Raw genomic sequence first — 15,335 nt, 5'->3', positions numbered from 1 at the left:
ATCCCCTTTATCTGTCCACAATCCTGAGGAGATTTTTATTATATCCCTTAGCAATATAATTAATACTTCTCTGAGTACTGGGGAGCTGTTTGTCCCAGAAACTAATCTATTAACATACCCAATAGTAAAAATTCTAACCTCGTATCGCATTCCAGCTGTGAGACTTTAACTAGAGCAATAAAATCTTTCTTTTGAGCTGAAGTTTGTGCTGGAAGAGCCTTGACCATCCTGGAGGCTCATAGGGGCCTCCAGGAAAAAATAGCCTTTCCCCCTACTTTCCTCTTTCAAGATGGTATTTCTTTAGTTCTTTGCCCTGATCTACTTCTCTCTCTCTCTTTTTTCTTCTTGGTAGCAAACTTTTATTTAAATCTTACATAACTCAAGCTTTATAAGAAGCCAACATAATTGAAAATTGGGTTCTCCCTCTAAAGCCTGAAAGTACCCAAAACTTGAAACAGTTAATTTAAAAATAAGTGAATAAAACAACAAAACCCCCTGCAGCAGATCCTGCTGAAATACTTAAAAAAAAAAAATCTAAAGGAGCTTAATCTTTACAAAAGTTATTTTATCTCAAAAGCTATAAAATCAAAGTTATCTTGATTCTACAAAGAAGGGAGAGAGAGAGGGTCTTTGACTTCATGCCATCATTTTAGAACCTCATCTTTTTCATCAAATTTGCCCACAAATCAAATTTGTGTGCTCCTGTTTTCAGGAGCTCCTATCACAGAAGAGGCCAAGTACAAACATGTAAGAGTAACTGCCTAAGCAAGTAGGAAAGTGTTCCATAACAGTGTGCAAAGAACACAGGGTTCTGGGTTGATCTCTGGAACTTGATCTGGACCTTGACCTTGAGTGAGATCTAGAACGGGATCTGGAAGTAGCTCTTTTTGGCGGAGGGGACACAGAACGAGCCTTTGAGGGTGGAACAGGTAGGGGTGAACGGGAGCGGGACTGGCTCCTTGATCTGGGCTTTGACTTTATATCACCCTTTCCATTTTCTTTGGGGGACCGAGATTGAGACCGAGACCTGCTTCGAGATTTCTCGTACTCATCCTTAGATCTGCTTCGAGAGTGTGAGTGAGAGCCTCGATCAGACTTGGGCTTAGATTTGCTCTTTGATCTAGATTTCCTGCCTTTTGATCGAGACGGTGATCGACCTTTGCTCCTCGACCTGGGCAGTGATCGACCTTTGCTCCTCGACCTGGGCCGGGAGCATCTTTTGGAGACACTTCGAGATCTACTGCGGCTACACCTCCTACTTCGTAACCTCCTTCTAGAGCGTGACTTGGATCTATCTGCTCCCAGAATAAGATCACCTATGGCTTGTTCGTGACTTATCTTCAATAAGCCTGGTATTTCTGCCATTTATTTCTGTACCATCCAGCTTATCCAAAGCACGCTTCATGTCAGAGTAGGAACGAAATTCAATTACCCCCTCATTTGTGTGTTCTTTGTGAGCATCTGTATATGTTACTTCACCTGCTTGCTGCGTGAAATCCTTTAAATCTTGCCAACTTCAATGACTAGAAAGATTTTCTACGCTAAGTCTGTATTCTGTAGGAACAGGTGGTCCATATTTGTCTCTGCCAGAGGTTCTCCGACTGCTGCAGCCACCTCCACCACTGCGGCCTCTGTAGCTGTAGCGGTCGCCATCCCGCGCGGCCCGGGCGTGCTCCACGATCACGCGCTGGCCGCAGAGCTCCTTGCCGTTCAGCTCGTAAAGGGCGACGCGGGAGTCCTCGAACTCCACGAAGCCGTACCCATTTTTGAGGTCTACTTCGAGGAGGCAGCCATAGCCGCTAAAAAGTTGCTGGATGTCCTTTTCCCGGACGTTGTAGCTCAGGCGTGCTTTGTAGACGCGGCACGTCCATGGCTGACGGGTCCCAAGGCTGGCTGTGTAATGGCGGACCGAAAGGCAGTAGCCGCGGTGCGGGTGCGGGGACGGTGAGAGTCTGAACACGCACCTCACACCATACAATCTCTACGTCTCTCTTGATTGTTCTTGTCATCTTCCTTCAAAAGGCTTAAGCCTCTGTTTTTCTAAAAGAAATATCCCTTGCTGTTTCTGCATGTTTCACCATCTGTAAGTTTTGCTTGTCCCATTCCACCTGATTTTTTATTCCAATACCATTGACCAAATTCAGTAAGGAATGTCCATAGCCTTTGACACTTTATCGCTAATTTTCATATTGAAATTTCCTTTCTTAAGTTTCTAAAATCTACCATTTTTCTACTCTGTTTCTTAGATCACATGACTTATATATTGGTCATATGTTTTTCCCAGATAATTTTTCAAAATGTGTCCCAAATTTGACTTTAAATCCATTCTTTCCCATTAGAGTTCTAAAATTTGGATCTTCTGTTGCTTCATGTAGATGATAGGCCATCACCTAGACCTCCTTAAGAACAATTTGTTGGCAATCCTTCCGGTACCTTAGGTATTTGTCCCAATAGAGCTCATAGCTTTTTCTATTCCACAGTCCCCGAAGTGAAACTTCTACCATTTTTTTTATCCACTGATATTTCCTTCATCTTAAACCCACATATAACTAACCACAATGTCCTACAGAGCATCTACCTGCAATACTTCCTTAATCTATAATGAGTATAGAAACTTAATGCATTTGGCTTTCTTTTAAATTTGTATTCTTATTTCTTTTATTTAAAAAATCTTTTGAGACAGGATCTTGGCATGTAGCCCAGGCTGGCCTTGAACTCTCAATCCTCCTGCCTTAGCCTCTTGAGTGCTGAGCTCAGAAGCATGTATCACCACACCTGGCTTTCCTTGCTGTTTTAAACTCCCACAATTTCCCAATACATGTTTATAATCTAACTCAAATGTTCTTGTCTCTGGGTCTTAGAATCATCTGAGATGTTTCTGAAACAAGAGCCAATGCTCTTTGGCCTGGGAGAGTAGCTGTTCATTTATTGTCATGGGTATGTCTTTTCTATCAGGTCATCCCAACACACAATATGTTTTAGGTTGAGAACCACTGTTATAACTGGATTTTCTCTAGTTAAATACCTACTTTTTCTTTCTGATTTACTCAGTTGATCTTTTTGTGGTGCACTTACTTCACCACTATGGGCTAAAGTTAATCTGTCATGTTTTACTCAATTACATTGCCCTCGAATTAACCTAAGAGGGATCATTCCTAAACAAGAGGTTCATGAGAGGTTTCATTGAAGAGGGAGCATTTAAAATGGGGCTTAACCCACAAGAATAATTTAATAGAAGATATACTACAGGTACTCAATGAGAATTTTATAGAGATGATACTGGATAGGGTCAACCAAAATGTACAGGAGACACCCAAGAAATTCCAAGACAACAAAAATAGAGAATTTGAAAAAGCAAAAGAAGAAATAAAGGAAACCATAGAAGCACTGTATAAACACCAAAGTGAAACAGAGAACACGATGAATAAATGGATAAATGAGCTCAGGACAAAAATAGACAACATTAAAGAGGAAACCACCCAGGATATGGAAGACCTCAGAAAAAAGAACGAAACAGAACTGCAAAACAAAACGGAAGGCCAATCCAGCAGAGTAGAACAAACAGAAGACAGAATCTCAGAACTTGAAGATGAAATGGTAATGAAAGGAAAAACCAAAGAACTATTAATTAAACAACTCAAGACCTGTGAAAAGAAAATGCAAGAACTCACCGACTCCACCAAAAGACCAAACTTGAGAATCATGGGCATCGAAGAAGGAGAAGAGGTGCAATCGGAGGGAATGCATAATCTATTCAACAAAATAATACTGGAAAATTTCCCAAATCTAGAGAAAGATATTCCCATACAGATGCAAGAGGCCTCCAGGACACCAAACAGACCAGATCAAAATAGAACTACTCCATGACATATCATCATTAAAACAACAAGTTCAGAAACTAGGGAAAGAATATTGAAGGCTGTAAGAGAGAAAAAACAAGTAACATACAAAGGTAAACCCATCAAAATCACAGCACACTTCTCAACAGAAACATTAAAAGCAAGAAGAGCGTGGGGTGAGATCTTCCGGGCACTGAATGAAAATAACTTCAACCCCAGGATACTCTACCCAGCAAAGTTATCATGCAAAATAGATGGAGCAATAAAAGTCTTCCATGATAAGCAGAAACTAAAACAATATGTGACCACAAAACCACCACTACAAAAGATTCTGCAAGGGATTCTGCACACAGAAAGTGAAACCAAACTTAACCATGAAAAGACAGGCAGCACCAAACCACAGAAAAAGAAAAAGCAAGACAGTAGAGAGCAACCTCAACTTAGGTACACACAATCAAACCTTCAAACAATTAAGACAACTAAATGACAGGAATCACCACATACCTATCAGTACTAACGCTTAATGTTAACGGACTTAATTCACCCATCAAAAGGCACTGCTTGACAAAATGGATTAAAAAGGAAGATCCAACAATTTGTTGCTTACAGGAGACCCATCTCACTGACACAAATAAGTGTAGGCTTAGGATGAAAGGCTGGAAGAAGATTTACCAAGCCAATGGCCCCTGAAAACAGGCAGGAGTAGCAATACTTATCTCTGACAAATAGACTTCAAACCTACATTGATTAAACGAGATAAAGAAGGACATTCCATACTAATAAAAGGGGAAATAGACCAAAAGGATATAATAATCTGTATGCACCCAACGTCAACGCACCCAATTTCATCAAACACCCTGAAAGACCTAAAAGCATATATAAATGCCAACACAGTGGTTGTGGGAGACATTAACACCCCATTATCATCAATAGATAGGTCATACAAACAAAAACTCAATAAAGAAATCCAAGTTCTAAAATATGCAATAGATCAAATGGACCTAGTTGATGTCTACAGAACATTTCATCCAACTTCTACACAATATACATTCTTCTCAGCAGCCCATGGAACCTTCTCCAAAATACATCATATCCTAGGGCACAAAGCAAGTCTCAGCAAATATAAGAAAATAGAAATTACCGTGCATACTATCTGATCACAATGCAGTAAAAGTAGAACTCAACAACAAAAGTAAAGACAAAAAACATGCAAACAGCTGGAAACTAAATAACTCATTACTTAATGAACAATGGATCATCGATGAAATAAAAGAGGAAATTAAAAAGTTCCTGGAAGTCAATGAAAATGAGAACACAACCTACCGGAACCTATGGGACACAGCTAAGGCAGTCCTGAGAGGAAAGTTTATAGCCATGAGTGCATATATTAAAAAGACTGAAAGATCCCAAATCAATGACCTAATGATACATCTCAAACTCCTAGAAAAACAAGAACAAGCAAATCCCAAAACAAATAGAAGGAGACAAATAATAAAAATAAGAGCTGAAATCAATGAAATACAAACCAAAAAAACCATACAAAGAATTAATGAAACAAAAAGTTGGTTCTTTGAAAAAAATAAACAAGATCGATAGACCCCTGGCAAACCTGACTAAAATGAGGAGAGAAAAAACCCAAATTAGTAGAATCAGGAATGCAAAAGGGGAGATAACAACAAACACTATGGAAGTCCAGGAAATCATCAGAGACTACTTTGAGAACCTATATTCAAATAAATTTGAAAATCTTAAAGAAATAGACAGATTTCTAGATACATATGATCATCCAAAACTGAACCAAGAGGAAATTAATCACCTGAATAGACCTATAACACAAAATGAAATTGAAGCAGCAATCAAGAGTCTCCCCAAAAAGAAAAGTCCAGGACCTGATGGATTCTCTGCTGAATTCTATCAGACCTTTAAAGAAGAGCTGATACCAACCCTCCTTAAACTGTTCCACGAAATAGAAAAGGAAGGAAAACTGCCAAACACATTTTATTAAGCCAATATTACACTTATCGTGAAACCAGGCAAAGATACCTCCAAAAAGAAGAACTATAGGCCAATCTCCTTTATGAACATTGATGCAAACATCCTCCACAAAATAATGGCAAACCGAATTCAATAACACATCAAAAAGATTATTCACCACGACCAAGTAGGCTTCATCCCAGGGATGCAGGGGTGGTTCAACATATGAAAATCAATAAAGTAATAAACCACATTAACAGAAGCAAAGACAAAAACCACTTGATCACCTCAATAGATACAGAAAAAGCCTTTGATAAGATCCAATATCAATTCATGATAAAAGCTCTAAGAAAACTAGGAATAGAAGGAAAGTACCTCAACATTATAAAAGGTATATATGACAAACCTACAGCCAGCATTATACTTAATGGAGAAAAACTGAAACCATTCCCTCTAAAATCAGGAACCAGACAAGAATGCCCACTATCTCCACTCCTATTCAACATAGTACTGGAATTCCTAGCCAGAGCAATTAGGCAAGAAGAAGGAATAAAAGGAATACAAATAGGTAAAGAAACTGTCAAAATATCCCTATTTGCAGACAACATGATCCTATACCTTAAAGACCCAAAAAAAACACTACTCAGAAGCTTCTAGACATCATCAATAGCTATAGCAAGGTAGCAGGATATAAAATCAACATAGAAAAATCATTAGCATTTCTATACACTAACATTGAGCAAACTGAAAAAGAATGTATGAAAACAATTCCATTTACAATAGCCTCAAAAAAAATCAAATACCTAGGTGTAAACCTAACAAAAGATGTGAAAGACCTCTACATGGAAAACTATACACTTCTGAAGAAAGAGATTGAGGAAGACTATAGAAAGTGGAGAGATCTCCCATGCTCATGGATTGGTAGAATCAACATAGTAAAAATGTCTATACTCCCAAAAGTAATCTACATGTTTAACGCAATTCCCATCAAAATTCCAATGACATTCATTAAAGAGATCGAAAAATCTATGGTGAAATTTATATGGAAACACAAGAAGCCATGAATAGCCAAGGCAATACTCAGTCAAAAGAACAATGCAGGAGGTGTCACAATACCTGACTTCAAACTATATTAGAAAGCAATAACAATTAAAACAGCATGGTACTGGCACAAAAACAGACATGAAGACCAGTGGAACAGAATAGAGGACCCAGATATGAAGCCACACAACTATAACCAACTTGTCTTTGACAAAGGAGCTAAAAATATACGATGGAGAAATAGCAGCCTCTTCAACAAAAACTGCTGGGAAAACTGGTTAGCAGTCTGCAAAAAACTGAAACTAGATCCATGTATATCACCCCATACCAAGATTAACTCAAAATGGATCAAGGATCTTAATATCAGACCCCAACTCTAAAGTTGATACAGGAAAGAGTAGGAACTACTCTGGAGTTAGTAGGTATAGGTAAGAACTTTCTCAACGAAACCCCAGCAGCACAGCAACTAAGAGATAGCATAGATAAATGGGACCTCATAAAGCTAAAAAGCTTCTGTTCATCAAAAGAAATGGTCTCTAAACTGAAGAGAACACCCACAGAGTGGGAGAAAATATTTGCCAACTATACATCAGACAAAGGACTGATAACCAGAATATATGGGGAACTTAAAAAACTAAATTCTCCCAAAACTAATGAACCAATAAAGAAATGGGCAAGTGAATTAAACAGAACTTTCTCAAAAGAAGAAATTCAAATGGCCAAAAAACACATGAAAAAATGCTCACCATCTCTAGCAATAAAGGAAATGCAAATTAAAACCACGCTAAGATTTCACCTCACCCCTGTTAGAATAGCCATCATTAGCAACACCACCAACAACAGGTGTTGGCGAGGATGCAGGGAAAAAGGAACCCTCTTACACTGTTGGTGGGAATGTAAACTAGTACAACCACTCTGGAAAAAAATTTGGAGGCTACTTAAAAAGCTAAACATTGATCTACCATTTGATCCAGCAATACCACTCTTGGGGATATACCCAAAAGACTGTGACACAGGTTACTCCAGAGGCACCTGCACACCCATGTTTATTGCGGCACTATTCACAATAGCCAAGTTATGGAAACAGCCAAGAAGCCCCACCACTGACGAATGGATTAAGAAAATGTGGTCTCTATACACAATGTAATTTTATGCAGCCATGAAGAAGAACGAAATGTTATCATTCGCTGGTAAATGGATGGAATTGGAGAACATCATTTTGAGTAAGGTTAGCCTGGCCCAAAAGACCAAAAATCGTATGTTCTCCCTCATATGTGGACATTAGATCAAGGGCAAACACAACAAGGGGATTGGACTTTGAGCACATGATAAAAGCGAGAGCACACAAGGAAGGGGTGAGGATAGGTAAGACACCTAAAAAATTAGATAGCATTTGTTGCCCTTAATGCAGAGAAACTAAAGCAGATACCTTAAAAGCAACTGAGGCCAATAGGAAAAGGGAACCAGAACTAGAGAAAAGGTTAGATCAAAAAGAATTAACCTAGAAGGTAACACACACGCACAGGAAATTAATGTGAGTCAACTCCCTGTATAGCTATCCTTATCTCAACCAGCAAAAACCCTTGTTCCTTCCTATTATTGCTTATACTCTCTCTACAACAAAATTAGAAATAAGGGCAAAATAGTTTCTGCTGGGTATTGAGGAGGTGGGGGGGAGAGAGAGGGGGCGGAGTGGGTGGTAAGGGAGGGGGTGGGGGTAAGGGGGAGAAATGACCCAAGCCTTGTATGCACATATGAGTAATAAAATAAAAAAAAATATTCCAATGACAGGATCCACTCAGGATTGTTGGGGAGAGGCTGGTTGAGGTTTTCAAGGAGCTGAGTTTTGAGTTCAGGTGCCCACATGACGGTAAAATTATGCCTCCTGATCTTTCAGAACTTTGAGACCCCTGGGAGGTCTTAGAAATCACACCACGTCTCCATTCTAGGATACAACTGTCTACAGGAATCCTAGGGAAAGTTATGGATTGCAAGGTCATGAATACCAGAATGAACTTATTGCAAGATCTCCAAGATTGCAAGTCACTGAATGTTGCAAGGCATAAAGCCACCCATACAGAGAGGAGGTCTACTTCCTGGACAGAGAGAGGATGGCCACCTCTTCAGGTGTCCTGGGGAGCTGCTGAAGACAATGAGGAAGGTACTTCTGGTCCATTGGACAGAAACCGCAGTTGAAGCTAGGAAACACCTAGTGTGAAACTCTAGCCAGGCATCCCTTTAGGCTGAAGTTCTAAGTTGGACTGTTTTTCTTTTATCATCACCTGCATAACACAGTATTAGATGACATTTTTGGATCCAGGTTATGACTCAGGTCACATTTACTTGACTGTTAAAGAGATCTCAATGTGGTATCACTTGGAGTTGAAATATAACCAAACATACATTATACCTGGGATGCTTGCACACTATTTGATATAACTACAAAGGAACATAAGTCTTCAGGTTAGGATTTAATTCATTTTGGATACTGTAGCTAGAATGGTAAAGAAATAAATATCTAATAAGGCTTTTAAAGTAAACAACTTTGGATAGTTTTGGAATGCCGTTTTGAAAGGCAAAATAGGAATAGGAGAGTGACTTCATTGACAGCATTGCTCAGGTCTCTCTGGGTCTGCCTACATGGAAGAGTTAAGGAACAAAGCATGCTTCTGTGATTAGGTTTACAGAAATCATGGTATTTATGATTTTGTTCTGTAACTGTACATGCCTTGCACTAAAATGCCTCCAAATGACTAAATGAACAAACAAAGAAAAAAAGAAAAAAAATTAACCTGGGACTTTCTGTCCAACCTCTACGTTTCCCAATCAATTTATTTTTTCGTCCTTTCAGTTATCTACCATATATACACATGTATCAAGTAATTTCTTATGAAGTTCATATTACTTTGATAATTAGGCAAGTAACCTGTCTGGACCCAGATTTCTTGTTCCTAAAGTGAGAGGGCTACATTAGATGACCTCTAAATTCTTAGTCTTAGTCTTAGATGAATGATACAAGATTTCTGTCTTTTCCTTTTCCAATTCCTATGTGTAGCATTTCTCTAGCTTTTATCCTGTTCCTGCAATGACATATTTGTTTTTGGCTATATTTTATTTCCATGTGTTTAAGACTAAGAAGTGGCTTCTATGCTGTCCAAAAATCTATACATATTTTTAATCTCAGAAACTTCCATATTGTTTTCCATAGTGGTTATACCACCAACAGTGCACAAAGGGTTTAGTTTCTCCACAATCTTGCCAACATTTGCTATTTCCCTCCCTCCCTTCTTTCTTTCCTTCCTAGCTTAATGGGTGGGAGATGATATTTATTGTTGTTTTGATTTGCATTCATCTAATGACTAATGATATTGAGCATATTTCATATTTTTGCTAATCACTGTGTATCATTGTTGCAGCTCGGTGTTGAGAGTTCTTGCCTTCACAGGCCAAAGAATTGGATCATGTGGCAGCTGATTGACTTGTGAGACAATAAGGTTGGCATACAAAGTAGGATTTATTAGAGAAAGAAAAGGCTACAGCTAGAGCAGTGCAGTGGAGCCAGGAAACCGGTGGCTCCCACTGAGGTGAAGGCTGGGGCTTTTTATGGATGCTTTAACTCTGGGTCAGGGTAAGGGTTAGATGGGCTCTTCTCATTGGCCATGGGCTCTCCTCGATGAGCTGGTCTGTTTGCCCCTTATGGGGGGAAACAACCTTGAGAGCATCCTATCTATCAGTCCCATGGCAGATTTATGAGACCATGTATCTTCTCCTAAGGGTACAGGGCTCACAGTGTTCTCCATGGGGGATGGGATACTGACTCACTCATCTGTCCCTTAGGTTCCCAGATCCAACATCATTTTTGGAGAAATGTCTATTTCAGCTCTTGCCTAATTGTAGTTGGATTATTTTTCTGTTGTTCAATTGTAGGAATTCTTTATATATTCTGGATAGTAACACCTCATATATCAGATACATGATTTGCAAACATTTTCTCACACTTCATATGCTGTTTTTCCACTCTGGATTATGTTTTTTTTTTTGTGGTACTGGGGTTTGAACTCAGAGACTCACACTTGCTAGAGCCACACACTCAGCCCTTTTTTGCTTTAGTTATTTTTCAGATAGGTTCTCACTTTTGCCTGGGCTTAGCCTTGAACTTCAATCCTCCTATCTCTGCCTCTCAAGTAGCTTGGATTACAGGCAAGTGTCACTTTCATTTATTTATTTTTATTATTTTTTTTAGACAAAGTCTTGCTATGGATCCCAGATAAGCCTCAAAATCACAATCCTCCTGCCTTTAGAGGGCTGAGATTACAGGCATTCCCCACCATGCGTGGCAATTTTGTTCTTCAATGCACAGACATTTTTTAGTTTGATGTAATCCCATTTGTCTAATTTTGCTTTTATGTGCTTTGCTTTTGATGTCACATCCAAGAAGTCATTACCAAATCCAATATCATGAAGGTATTTACTTTATTTTCTTCTAGGAGTTTTATATACTTAGTTCTGACTAAAGTCATTTTGAATTAAGTCTTGTATATGGTGCTATATAAGAACCCAACTTGATTCTTTTACATGTGAATATCAAGTTTGCCAACATCATTCGTTGAAGAGATTAACCTTTTCTCATTGAGTAGTCACAGAATACTTGTCAAAGATCATTTGGGTGTATACAACATAAGTATTTATTTCTGGGCTCTCTTATTCTATTCTGTTCTGTTTTGTTCCATTCTATTCTGTTCTATAGGGTTATAGGCGTGTTTTCATGCCAGTACCATATTATTATGATTACTAAGCTTTGTAATATGTTTTGAAATCAGGAAGTGTGAGATTTCCACCTTTATTCTTCTTTTTCAAGATTGTTCTGCCTATGCTGTGTCCCTTGAAATTCCATATGAATTTTAGGATATGGGTTTTTCTGTTTCTGCAAATAATGCCATTGGATTTTGTTAGAGATTGACTCTGCAGATTACTTTGGGCAATATTGACATGTTAACAATATTAATTCTTCCCATTCATGAACATGGAATATCGCTTCATTTATTTGTACCTTCTGTAGCTTATTTTAGTACTATATTGTAGTTTTCAGTATGCAAGTCTTTTTTCTCATTTGTTAAGTAACTATTTTATTTTTTTTATTATCTTGTTAATAGGAGTGTTTTCTTAATTTCCTTTTCAGATTATATAGAAATGCAACTGATTTTTGTGTGTTGATATCCTGAAACTTCACTGAATTGGTAATATTAGACTTTTTTGTGTGTGAAATCTTTACAGTTTCTACAAATATATCTTTCAAATGACATGCCCCCAATGAGCTAATTCCCCCAACAAGACCCTGCCTCATGGTTCCTACCATTTCCCAACAAATGTTATCAAATTATGAATCCATCAGTGGGGAAGCCATTAATTAGGTCAGAGCCCTCACGATCTGGTCACCTACCAAAAACCTATTGTTGGCAACCAAGTCTTTAACACATGAGCCTTTGGAGGACATTTCATACTTGAGAATAACAAGGAGATTGAACCAAACATGCTAGGTAAGTGCTCTACCACTGAGCTACACCTCCATCCCTGCTCAATTTGATTTTTAAATGGTGAAGCATATTCAGGAATGTATAATTGGATTGTATAGTAGTTCTATTTTTACTTTTTTGAAGAATATCCATACTGATTTCCATAATGGCTGCACTAATTTACAGTCCTATCAACCTTTTCTATGAGTGAGATGGAAGACTAGAGATATCAACCACATTCTTGCATCTTCATGAATCAAATAGTACCTTGGGTATGTGGTTGTAAGGAAAGGAGGGTGGCTTAGAAAGGTAGGGAAGGAAACCAGTAAACAGTAGACAGAGACTAGGGAAACTAGAAATATTAAACTTTAGATCTACAAATTAACAAAGAAAAAAACCTTGCTCTAAGTCTAGAGCTTCCCTGTTCCCTGAGCATATCCCCTGCATAATCCAGTGGAGAATGCAAATTGCACAGGGTACACACCCTGACTCACTCTTTGCCTGGATCTACTGCCCCATATACTTGGGTGGGGAGCTGGTGCCAGCTCAGAGGTCTTGAGTGGAGACTATAAACCTTATTTGGGATGAGTTGGAGCTGCCCTAATGTCCTGAGTCTCCTGAGCAAGCCAGTGGAGTGTGAAAACTTCAGAGGGAGAGCCCTGATCCACTTTACCTGAAGTCACTGCCCTGTGTACTTTGGTAGAGAGTGCTAACAGTATGTTAAAGCTGCTCTTACACCGCCCCACCCCCCAGCTGCTACTGTGTGCTTGGAGCTGCTCTGCCCCCCTGGATCCACTGCTTCAGTCACCCAACTGCCCTGCCCCTGGAGCTGCTGCCAAGATACCAGACCTGCCCTGCTTCCAGTGCTTGCTGCTACACAAGGAGATGTTCCTTACCCTGCTCCCCCAGCTACTGCTGTATGCCTAAAAATCACTCCACCTCTATCCCCTCCAGAGCCACAGACCCAGAGCCTTAGCTGACCACCCTATTCAGGCTGCACCCAGGTGGAATCATGGACTACCCTGTGACTACACGGAACTGGAAGTGAACACACTGGGAGAGCCACAGACAGAACTCTGAGAGTCAGAGGTAGGAGGAAAATATCTGCTGCCCTGACAAAGACCAGATGCTATACCCTCTCCTCCTCAGCAAAGAAGAAATGCTGCTTTTTTATTTTTCATTTTTTGGTTCTTATTTTTACTTTTTCTGTCCCTATTGTATTTCTCTGTGTTACTCAATACCAAAACCAGATATGGACCCAACAACAACAAAAACTACAGACCAATTTCCTTAATGAACATAGATACAAAAATTCCCAACAAAATAATTGCACATTAAGTAGATCACACATTAAAAAGATCATATACCATGATCAAGTTGGTTTATTATAGGTATACAAGAATAGTTCAACATAGGCAAATGAATAAACTTACTATAACACATAAATAGAATCAAGGACAGGAATCACATGATTATTTCAATAGATGCAGAAAAAGCCTTTGACAAAATTCAACAGATCTTCATGACAAAAGTACTGAAGAAACTAGGAGTAGAAGGATCATACTTCAACATAATAAAGGCTGTACATTTCAAACCTATAGCCAATATTGTAGTAAATGAGTAGAAACAAACCATTTCCTCTAAAACCAAGAACAAGACAAGGGTGTCCACTCTATCTATTCTTATTCAGCACAGAGCTTGAATTCTTAGCCACAGCAATAAGATAAGGAAAGGGAGAAGTCAAATTATCCCTATTTGCAGTTGATATAATCCTATACTTAAGACCTAAGATCCAAGAGAAAACTTTAGATCTGATAAGCACATTCAATAAAGTATCAGGGCCCAAAATCAACATGCAAAAATCAGTATCTTTTCTGTGTACCAGTAATGAACAGGCAGAGAAAGAAAGTCAGGAAAATAATTCCATTCACAATAACCTCATAAAATACCTAGGACTAAACTTAAGGAGATAAAAGACCGCTACAATGGAAACTATGAAACATTGAAGGAAGAAACTGAAGAAGACACTAGAAGATGGAAAGATGCCACATGTTCATGGATAGGTAGAATTATAATATTGAAAAAAAATGGTTATATGACTGAAAGTGGTCTACAGATTTAATGGAATTTCCACAAAAATCCCAATAACATTCTTCACAGAAATAGTAAAATCAATACAAAAATCCACAGGTAATCTCAACAAACCCCAAATAGATAAGGCAGTCCTGATAAAAAAGAGCAATGCTGGAGATGCTTCAAAATCTGACTTCAAATTATACTGCAGAGCCATAGTAACAAAACAGCAGGTACTGATACCAAAACAGACATGTACACAAGTAGAGTAGAATAGAGGACTCAGAAATAAGTCCATATAAACACAGTCATCTGATTCTTGACAAATGTACCAAAAACATACCTTGGAGAAAAGATAGCGTCTTTGACAAATGGTGTTGGGTAAACTGGATATTCAGATGTACTAGACTGAAACTAGATCTCTATCTCTAACCCAGTACAATAACCAATTCAAAATGGATCAAAGACCTCAATGTAAGACCTGAAATGTTGAACCTACTAGCAGAAAACAGGAAAAACTCTGGAAGATATAGGCATAGGCAAAGACTTTCTGAATAGGACTCCAGTAGTTTTGCAAGAATTGGCAAGTAGGATTGAATCAAATTAAAAAGCTTCTGCACATCAAAGGAAACACTTACCAGAGTAAGAGACAGTATAGAATGGGAGAACATTTTTGCCAGTTACTCATCTAAGAAAGGATTAATATCCAGAATATATGAAGACCCCAAAATTAAACACCACAAGAATAAGTAATCCAATTAATGGACAAGTGAATTGAATAGGTAACTTTTGAAGGAAAAATTACAAATGGCCAACAAACACATGAAGAAAATGCAAAAAGGAAAACACATAAAGGAAATAAAAATGAAAATAACATCTTGATTCCATTTCACTC

The 15,335-nt window shown here is 38.5% G+C and overlaps 1 pseudogene; it reads right to left on the bottom strand.

Annotated features, from left to right (window-relative positions):
• Nucleotides 1-318: 318 nt before the first annotated feature.
• LOC109682176 (uncharacterized) lies at nt 319-2,504 on the bottom strand (annotated as a pseudogene).
• Nucleotides 2,505-15,335: the final 12,831 nt, after the last annotated feature.

The sequence above is a fragment of the Castor canadensis genome, chromosome 6, assembly GCF_047511655.1.
Source record: "Castor canadensis chromosome 6, mCasCan1.hap1v2, whole genome shotgun sequence".
NCBI lineage: Eukaryota > Metazoa > Chordata > Mammalia > Rodentia > Castoridae > Castor > Castor canadensis.
The sequence above is the reverse complement of the archived record's forward strand: the minus strand, read 5'-3'. Positions and strand labels throughout refer to the sequence as shown.